The sequence below is a fragment of the Lissotriton vulgaris genome, chromosome 3_1, assembly GCF_964263255.1.
Source record: "Lissotriton vulgaris chromosome 3_1, aLisVul1.2, whole genome shotgun sequence".
Taxonomy (NCBI): Eukaryota; Metazoa; Chordata; class Amphibia; order Caudata; family Salamandridae; genus Lissotriton; species Lissotriton vulgaris.
The window spans coordinates 491,490,051-491,500,258 of NC_141689.1; positions in this window are offsets into that span (position 1 = coordinate 491,490,051).

Consider the following 10,208-nt stretch of genomic DNA (forward strand, 5'->3'; position numbering starts at 1 on the left):
AATGGGAAGCACCGAAGCAGAGGTATGTCTTCAATGTTATGTGTACTTTCCTCAGTGAGGAATTGGAAGATAGTGAGTTGGGTCAGATCCCATTGGAGTTACTTAATGTACAGTCCGAGTTTGCGAAAGGGACGATAGTGGGTCCCGATGTCGAGAAAGCAGTTGCGACGATACTTGCGTTTAGGAGCGAGTTTCCTTCTCAGCCACTGTTTGAGCCTGATCCTTCTGTTAGGAGAAAAGTGAGACAGTATCCAATGAGAGAAGTTCCTCAGGTATGGAAGGAGGCAGTTGTGACTAATGTTAATCAGGGTATTTTAGCTGCACCGGCTCATTTTCAGCGTGTTTGGGTACATGTGGAAGAGAGCTGAAGTTTTGGCTCTTAAACAGACTCTACCTGATCCTCGTAAGAATCCAGCAGGGTACTACAAGGAGTTGTCTCAGACAGCTGACGCGTGCATCATGAATTTAGCTGACATAGACATGTTGTTTGGTAATGTGGTTCCTCAGCCTTTGTGGGCGAAGATTTGTCATGAGAATCATGCACAAGAGTTAGGTGATACATGGGCGAATATTTTCGCTGTGGATGGTCAACAGGGTGGTGGAGCTAAACCTGAGGCTTTAGTTGCGGAACTCCCTGGTAGGATTATATAATTTCATGAAGACTCTGATGCCTGATATGCAAGTTAATTGGGATAAGTTAGCTGCATGTTTGCAGAAGAAATATGAAAGTGTGTCTGATTTCTTCACTAGGTTCGAAGAGACTTTCATAGATCACAGTGGTCAAGATATGAGTACGGAAGGTGGCCAAAGGTTGTTTGTGGATAAGTTTGTTCATAATTTGCTTCCCGAGTTGTGTAATAAGTTGAAAGATTCTGAGAGTTCATGGGCTGTTTCTTCATCGGCCCAGATATTGGCTATTGCACAGTACTACGAAAATAGAGATAAAGATGAGAAAGAGAAAGCAGAGAAAAAGACTAAAGATTTAAAGACGAAGGTTCTTTTGCAACAGACATATCCGCCTCATTATAATCAGCGTGAGTTTCAGCAGCCTCAACAGTTTCAGAGGGTAGCGCAGAAGCCCAAGTCTTTTCAGCAGCGAATTCCAGTTGGCCCTAATCAGTGTGCATATTGTAAAGAAGAAGGGCACTTTAAGAATAGTTGTCCGGTTCTGTTACAACGTACGAATGGTGCGTCTGGTGTGAGAGGTCAAGGTGTTCAGCAAGCTCCTAGAGGTAGGGGACGTGGTGTGTTCTCCCAGAATGGACGTTCTTTTCCCCCACAGAATTCTATGAATTGTTTTGATCAACAGAAAGTTGCGTCTGGTCAGTCGATTCAGAACTATACTGATGACTACTATGTTGAGAGTGAGGGTGCTGACTGTAATGATTGCTAGGACAGCCATGGACAAAGAGAGGGAGTAGTGTCGGTTCCAGTAGACCAGAGTGGACCTTATGTTGCGGTAGTTACATCGGGTGTGGTAGAGCCTTTTGTTTTGGATACTGGTGCGGCGAAGAGTTCTATCATGCACTCTAAACTCCCTGGCACACTTTTGTCTGGCGTAACTAATGTTTCGGTAGGATTCTCTGGCGCCCCGGTTCGTAATCCAGTTTCTAGTCCCTTGTCTCTTTCTATTGGGCCTTATGAATTGGAAGCACCCCTCATTCTAACGACAGGTTGTGGTGAGAATTTGTTGGGTTTGGATTTGTTGAAGATATTACATGCGACATTGCATTGTTCTCCTTCAGGAGTACAGCTTACTTTAGGTAAGAAAGTGATTTCTCCGATGTATTTGTCTAAGGATCGGCTTCTACTGGAATTGCGTTCTCTCCCTGATACTCTTTGGGCTACTGGTCCTAATGACGTGGGTCTTTTGGAGATTCCACCTTATGTTGTGGCGCTTAAAGCGAATGCTAGATTGCCACGTATTCCCCAATATAGGATTTCTAGTGATGGTGAAAGAGGGATCACTGAAATAATATCGACTGACAAAATATCGACTTGCCAAAATATCGTGGACAAAATATCGACAGTCAAAATATCGAGTTTGTATCTACAAACAGGTAAGTACAAAAATATCGAGTACAAAATATCGTTAACAAAAATATAGATGTAAAAAATATTGACTTTATTAAAAACAGTGTTAAATTAAATTAATATTAAATTTTAATTACTAAAATATACTTAAAACGACTTAAATTAAATTATAATAATTAAATAATAAATGAAAATAATAAAAATAATTTTTTAAAATCTTATTTGTTGACCCTGAACCCTAAAAATACCCCTTTACCCAAAAACCCAAAACTGACCCTGAACCCTAAAAATACCCCTTTACCCAAAAACTGAAAACTGACCCTGAACCCTAAAAATGCCCCTTTACCCAAAAACTGAAAACTGACCCTGAACCCTAAAAATACCCCTTTACCCAAGAACTGAAAACTGACCCTGAACCCTAAAAATACCCCTTTACCCATGAACTGAAAACTGACCCTGAACCCTAAAAATACCCCTTTACCCATGAACTGAAAACTGACCCTGAACCCTAAAAATACCCCTTTACCCATGAACTGAAAACTGACCCTGAACCCTAAAAATACCCCTTTACCCATGAACTGAAAACTGACCCTGAACCCTAAAAATACCCCTTTACCCATGAACTGAAAACTGACCCTGAACCCTAAAAATACGCCTTTACCCATGAACTGAAAACTGACCTTGAACCCTAAAAATGCTCCTTTACCCAAAATGTATCAATATTATTTAATTACCAATTAATTATTAGTTAACAATAACAATAAAATAAATATATTAGAACATTAGGTGTAATTATTTTAATGATTAATATTATTTTTTCAAAATTAATTACTTAAAAATAACACAAAATTATATATATTAAAAATGTACTCTAATTAATGTAATTAACTAATTACAATTAATTAATTAACAATTATTTACTAATACAAAATATATTCAAAATTATATTAATTAATTAACTAATTAATATTAATTAATTATCAATTAATTATTAATTCAAAATATTAACACACATATATTAATTAATTAATTATTATTAAATTACTTCCCACCCTATTCCCCTATAAACCCACAACCCGCTACAGAATTACATTACGCAATTATTAACAAAACAAAATTCATGTAATAAAATATTTTATAACATTAATACACACTATTCACACATATTATTACATAAAAATACACTATAAAATATTATATATTATTAAAAAATCAATATTTTTGCTATCTATATTTTATACAGTCGATATTACTTCACTTACCTGAAAAACGATATTTTTGTAGTCGATATTATGTCCAGTCGATATTTTGTCCAGTCTATATTTAAAACTCGATATTATGTCCAGTCGATATTTTGGAGTCGATATTTTGTCTCTATACCGTGAAAGAGCCTTTTAGCGATCATCTATGATCAGATTGAGAAAGGTGTGATTGAAGAAACGAGAGGTAATGTGTGTAATAGTCCTGTTTTACCTGTCCTGAAGCGTACTGATTCTTCTCAGCCACCTGTGTATAGGTTTGTGATCTATCTTCGAGAAGTGAATAAGATTGTTGTGCACAGTTTCCTGTTGTTCCGGATATTACTGCTTTGCTGCCTATGATTCCTGCTTCAGCTACCTGGTTTTCCGTTATTGATCTGAAGAATGCTTTCTTCAGTATCCCGATTGCCGAGGAGAGTAGAGATATTTTTGGCTTCTCATTAGGAGGACGAAGCTTCCGGTTTAAGCGCGCACCTCAAGGTTATTGTGAAAGTCCCTCCATTTATAGTCAGGCTTTGAAAACACAGCTTGATGCGATTGTCTTCCCTACTGGTGCTGCTCTTATTCAGTATGTGGATGACTTGTTAGTTGCTGCTGATGATGAGGAAACTTGTAAAGAACCTGACCTGTCTGACCTTCATCATAAAGTGTCACTTTCGAAGTTGCAGTATTGTCGACACGAAGTGACCTACTTAGGTCATCTCTTGTCGAAGGAGGGAAGAAGGTTGACCCCAGAACGGATTCAAGCGATTGCGCAAATGACTGTGCCAACCACTCAGAGAGAAGTGCATGCCTTCTTGGGTATTACCTCGTACTGTAGACAATGGATTCCGAATTTTTCGTTACTTGCGAAACCTCTGTTAGCACTTACCCTTAAGGATACTCCGAATCCTCTTCCTTGGTCTGACGAATGCCAGAAAAGTTTTTCTGAATTACGTAATGCATTGTGTTCTGCTCCTGTGTTGGGTACCCCGACTAAAGTAAGCCTTTTACACTCTATGTTCACGAGAGAGAGGGTTGTGCATTGTCAGTTTTGACTCAACAGTTCGGTGACAAGCAGCGTCCATGTGCGTATTTTTCGTCGACTTTGGATCCGGTAGCTAGAGCGTTGCCGAGTTGTTTGAGAGCTACAGCGGCAGCGGCTGTTTCTATCCGACAGTCTGCTGGATTGGTGATGGACAATACCTTGATTGTAATGGCTCCACATGCAGTGGATACTTTATTAAACAGGACGAAGACCCAGCACTTGACTAGTGCTCGGTTGTCAGGTTATGAGTTGACGCTTTTGGCGAGTCATGTGTATATAAAGAGATGAAACACGTTGATTCCAGCTACGTTGTTGCCGATTTCTGTAGAGACAGATATTCAAGAACAGCATGATTGCTTTCTCAGGACAGAGGAAGAAACGAAGTGTAGAATTGATTTGAAAGATACTCCTCTTATGAAATCTGATGGTACTTTATGGGTGGATGGTTCATGCTTTAAGCTTCTGAATGGCGATACGACTGCAGCGTATGCGGTTACGACTTTACATACGATTGTTGAAGCTGCACGTGTCCCACAAAATTCAGCTCAAGCAGCAGAGTTGATTGCACTGACGAGAGCGTGTGTGTTGTCGAAAGGAAAGAGAGTGACTGTGTATACCGATAGCCAGTATGCGTTTGGTGGTGCCCATAGTTTTTGGCGTTTGTGGAAGGAACGTGGATTCCTTACTTCTCATGGTACGAAGATTCAGCATGGACAGTTGGTGAATGAACTTCTTAAGTCACTTACGTTGCCGAAGCAAGTTGCGATTGTGAAATGCAGTGCACATAAGAAGGTTACCGATGACGCTGGTCGTGGTAATGCGTTTGCGGATGAAGTTGCGAAAGAGACGGCGAAAGATGTGACTAGTCGAATGTATGTTGCGGGTCCAGCGAGATGGGTTCCGGATAGAGGAATGCGTGAGGATACAATAGAGAGTGTGAAGTCAATTCAGACTGAAGCTACTGAGAAAGAATTGAGTGTATGGAGAGAGAGTACGGGAATGTTGGATTCGACTGGTTGTTGGGTTGAGTTGTCAGAACATCACCGATGGTTGTTACCTGATGCATATGTGCTTGCAGTGGTTACGATGGCATATGGAAGGGCTCACATTAGTGCGAAAGGGATATGTAAGTTGTTGGCTCCAGTGTGGGAGAATGCTGGGATTCCCAAGTGTGCGGAGAATCTGGTCAAGAATTGCATGGTTTGTCTGATGTATAATCCTGGCAAGGGAACCCCAACTCCAGCTGGTCACTTTGCGCCTCCGACGTATCCGTTCGTGGTATTGCAATTGGATTTTATCCATATGGAAAGATGCAACAATTTAAAGTACGTCCTTGTGGTTGTTTGTGCCTTTTCAAGATGGGTAGAGGCTTACCCCCTGAAGGATAATACTGCCTTATCCGCAGCTAAAGTCTTACTCAAGGAATTTTTCCCTAGGTATGGTTTGCCAAGGATGGTTTGGAGTGATAATGGGAGTGAAATTGTGGGTCAGATTATGAAGAGAGTGTGTGAAGGTTTGGGCATAAGGCAGACATTTCATGCAGTGAATCACCCCCAATCAGCTGGTCTAGTCGAATGCTATAATGGCACCCTGAAGCTGAAGTTAGCCAAGATTCAGGCGAGTTCTGGTCTCCAATGGCCCGATGCGTTGCAGTTGGCACTTTTGTCAAATAGAACTACAGAGCATTCCCGAATTGGTCTTAGCCCGTATGAAATAGTTTTTGGCCGTCCGGCCAATGTGTGGGGAGTGCCGAGGCCAACAAAGTTTAGTGACATTGAGCATCCTGTGTTGATTGACTACTTGTATGATCTGATGGCTAAATTGCGTGTCTTACATCAACAGGTTCATGATACCCTTCCACAAGCATCTGAAGATCCAGGCCATACCATTGATCCTGGCTCGTGGGTTTTAGTACATAATTTTCAACGGACCAAGAATGATCAGCCCCACTGGTTAGGACCCTTCCAAGTGCTTCTATCAACACGAACTGCAGTGAGAGTCCACGGCAAGAAGAATTGGATCCACAGCGTACATTGTAAGAGGGTGCCTCTACCTCTGCCGTACGACCAGTGGGTCCGTGAAGGTGTTGGTGATTCAGAGACAGATCAAGTGCCGAAGTTTGTTCCATTTAGTGACGCACGTTTGGTTGGGACAAGGTCTGAGCGAGAGGACGACGATATTTTGCAAGAAGCTGTGCCTCCGTCTCTAAGATTGGACACTACTGAGCCTGAGTTTTTGTTTCGTGATCAGACAGTGCCTGGTAAAGGCCGCTATAATTTGCGACCAAGAAACAATGGACTAATAAAGATTTAACTTCCTTTTTTGAAAACTACACTCTCTCATCCAAAAAGCTGTTTTGATCTATTTTTCTTTTTCAAACCGCCATCCAGGTTCAGCTGTAGGGTCGCGGTATCAAGCCTTGGAGTGTCAAGCCGTGTAGACACAAGGTCGACGGTTCTGGTTTGTTCTAGGGCGTTCCTTGGATTTACAGACGTACACCTGAGCGAAGAGAACCAACTGCCGTGAACAGCACGGTTAGAGGATGGATTTTTTAAGATCGAGAGAGCTGTTGTAGAAATTATCTTTAAGAGGAAACTGTGTAAATTGATTCATAGCAAATGTTTTCTGATAACGTGTTTTCTAGTGTTTCTTAGCATGACGTTGTCTTTAGTGGGTGGGATTGTTTTCGCTACCCAATTGACGTTTGCACCCACCACACAACCTATGTCTTTTCCTACTACTACTTCTTTGCATTCTTTTCATACATTACCTGAACATGAATCAATTAGAAGATCAGAGTTCGTTAATAATTCCTTTGTGCAACTTCTGCATCAGCATCAGTTAGTTGTGAACACCACTAATTGTTGGGTGTGTGGTCTTATGCCTCATACTACGGATAAAGGTATTCCCTATTTGGTTCTGCCATTCAGTTACAATGGGTCTGTATGGGCATATAGGACGATGTTTATTTATGCCCATGAAGTCTATCCCCTGCGTTCCATGAAAGATAGTCCGAGTAATAGTGCCCTAGTTAAGGGAATAGTGGATATGATTAGAGATATCGATACATATAAGACTATTCCTAAGGACGAGGCACTAGCTTATATTGGATGGAACGTGACTGGATATAGTGTTAGTCCGAGTGAAAAGCAGCGAAGGAAAAGGTCATCTCCGATTTGGATCGTACCCCATCGTGGTCATTTTTGTCTGCAAGGTAATGGCAAGAATCCGAGAGCTCAGTTAGGGAAGAGTGTTTGCACCCGGACTTATGTTTTTGCGTCCCAGACTTCCCCACCGTTTTTAGCAGCTAAGGGCACATATTTTGTTTGCTACGACAGAGCATAAACATGGTTGCCCCCTGATTTTTCGGGAACCTGTTATGTTGCGTATTTGTTGCCCCCTACGTATACTGCAGCCACAGATTACCACAGAACGAGAGTTGCTAGAGGTGTCTTCAGTAAGGAAGATACCACGGGACAAGAAGTGGGAGACTTTCTCAAGGGTTTCCTACCGTTTTGGGGACCTATGGCTAACAGTAGGGACATACGGCAATTGACGAGAGTGGTTGAGTCCACCATAAATGAGACTGCCGTGCCCTTAGTAATTTGACTGCCGAGCTTCAATCAGATCGCCTTATGACATTACAAAATCGTATGGTTTTAGATGTCATACTTGCAGATCGAGGAGGGGTATGTAAGCTGATCCAATCGAGTTTTTGAGTTTTCATTCCAGACAATGCTCCTACAGTATACCAGGCCATTTCTAAGTTACATAGGGTCTCCGAGTCTATACATGTGAACAAAGGAGACTGGTCGTTGACTGGATGGTTTTGGGAATTGTTATCCACTTGGGGATGGAAGATTCTGCTGATCATTGGGATGGTTTTAGCGATTCTTTTCTCGTTTTGTCTCTGTGTACAGTGTGCTCCTGCTATATTTGGCCTATGTGCTACTACGTGTGTAAGTAGACCTGTTTTGAGAGAAGTACTGAGTAATTAGATGATGCTCCAGCAGCATATCGATGATCTGTTGAATATTGACATCGATTCAGATATGGACTGAGTGATTGCCTATGTAAGGGCAAAAGGAGGGTCTGTGGTTCTGTGAATTCTGAACCCGTTTTATAAAGGTCGTGGTTTCGTTACGAATTTGATAGTAGCGAACCGTAACTAGTGAGTACGGCAAGTACGAGTGATTTCGCTGTGCTAGACTGATGGATTCACTACATATTTAGGGATTTCGTTCTGAACCCTTGGGTTCCATTTTGTGTATGGCAGCCATTTTGTGGTTGCCCTCACATAGGCCGATGACTACGGCCGAACGAGTCTTTAGTACACGTAAACGTTAGCTTGAGTTTGTGCTGACTTCTGGATGACCCGAGCGAACTGACCTCGTTGCCTGAAGCTGACCTTGCTAAGCCAGTTCCTTGCCCGGTAGCTGATCAAGATTAAGGATCAGAGCACAGGACATTGTAAAGTTTGGTATGCACACACACACCCCTTATCCTACTTCTCATCTGTTTTCTGTTCCTTCCTTTATGGCTCTTTGATGATATGGGTTGTGGTCTTTTATTATGGGTTTGTCCGGCCTGTTCGAGAAAGAATGTTGGGCTTTCCCGTGTAATTAATGGTGGGCTGGACAACTGAAAAGTGGGTTTGTCGTCATGCGATACCTTTTGCAATGATACCTGTGATTGGACAAATTGTAAATAGTGGGTGTTTGTCCGGAATGTGATTTTTGGCATAAAAGACGATGTCTCGCGATACAAAAATTGAGCAGTCTCCGATGAATATACTTGGGTGGTACTTCGTGGACTACTGTTCCTGGTTGCAGCCAATACATTTTATCTTTGACGCCACCAAGAAGTATCCTGTGTCTCTGTATTCTAAGACAGGTGAACCTGAAGACTTTGGGCGTGCCCCTGGCGCCGCTGGGTTCTAAAGCCCGGTTCTTCACCATACAGAATGACAATGGGCGGGGAGGGGCTGCTCTTGTGCTCTAGGAGGAGCGCGAGGCGCCCCATCAGGAAGGTAAGGCCTCTCACAGGGGAGCAGTGCTGCTCCCTGATATGGCCAAAATTACGGACAAAAGGGGTCCGTAAAAGGTTTCCTCACGGACAACGGACGTGAGGCCCAAATTACGGACTGTCCTTAAAATTTACGGACGGTTGGTCACCCTAACTGAGTGCGTGTCCTGAGGCAGGCACCAGGTGCAGGAACTGGAAGGCAGGGGCTTCTGACCACCTTCACAGAGACGCAGCTTAACCCAGAGGACACTGCCTCACCAGCAGCCCTTTCACGGATCGTGCCACTTTCTCCCACACTCCATGCAGTGACGTGACTCCTTCTCAATAAGTCATCATTATAAGTCACCTCTGTCCACCTCATCCCAGAGGTGATCCCGCCTCAGACAGGAAGTTTAACCATGTACTAGGACCAAAGGTCCTTTAAACATAAGAATTCTTGTCCATGTCTAGTCCTCCTACTGTGCATTCTTCTGTCCTTCGACAGACAAGCCAAGTCAAGCTGTGTTTTTTTCCTTTATTTTGTTTAGAATCCCTTGTAGTGCAAAGGTAAGGTCTTAGACTCTTAATGTGAATATATTTCTACCTGTTCATTGCTGGAGTCTTGATTGGGCGAGAGGGCGCAGCAAAAACGACTGGCAAATCTTTACTGTGGAAAAGGCTGCTTTAATGAGGCAGGTACACATCACATTGTCATAACCCTGGGCCAATGCCTTTACAAATCTAACCTCCTCATTATACACAAATAACCTATCGGTTGTCCTAGCCACCAACCCTAATTACCCCCCCACCCCCACACAACTCTCCCAACTCGAACGGCCTACCATTGTATCCAAAACTCTCCAACCTGAATTAAATCAACTTTC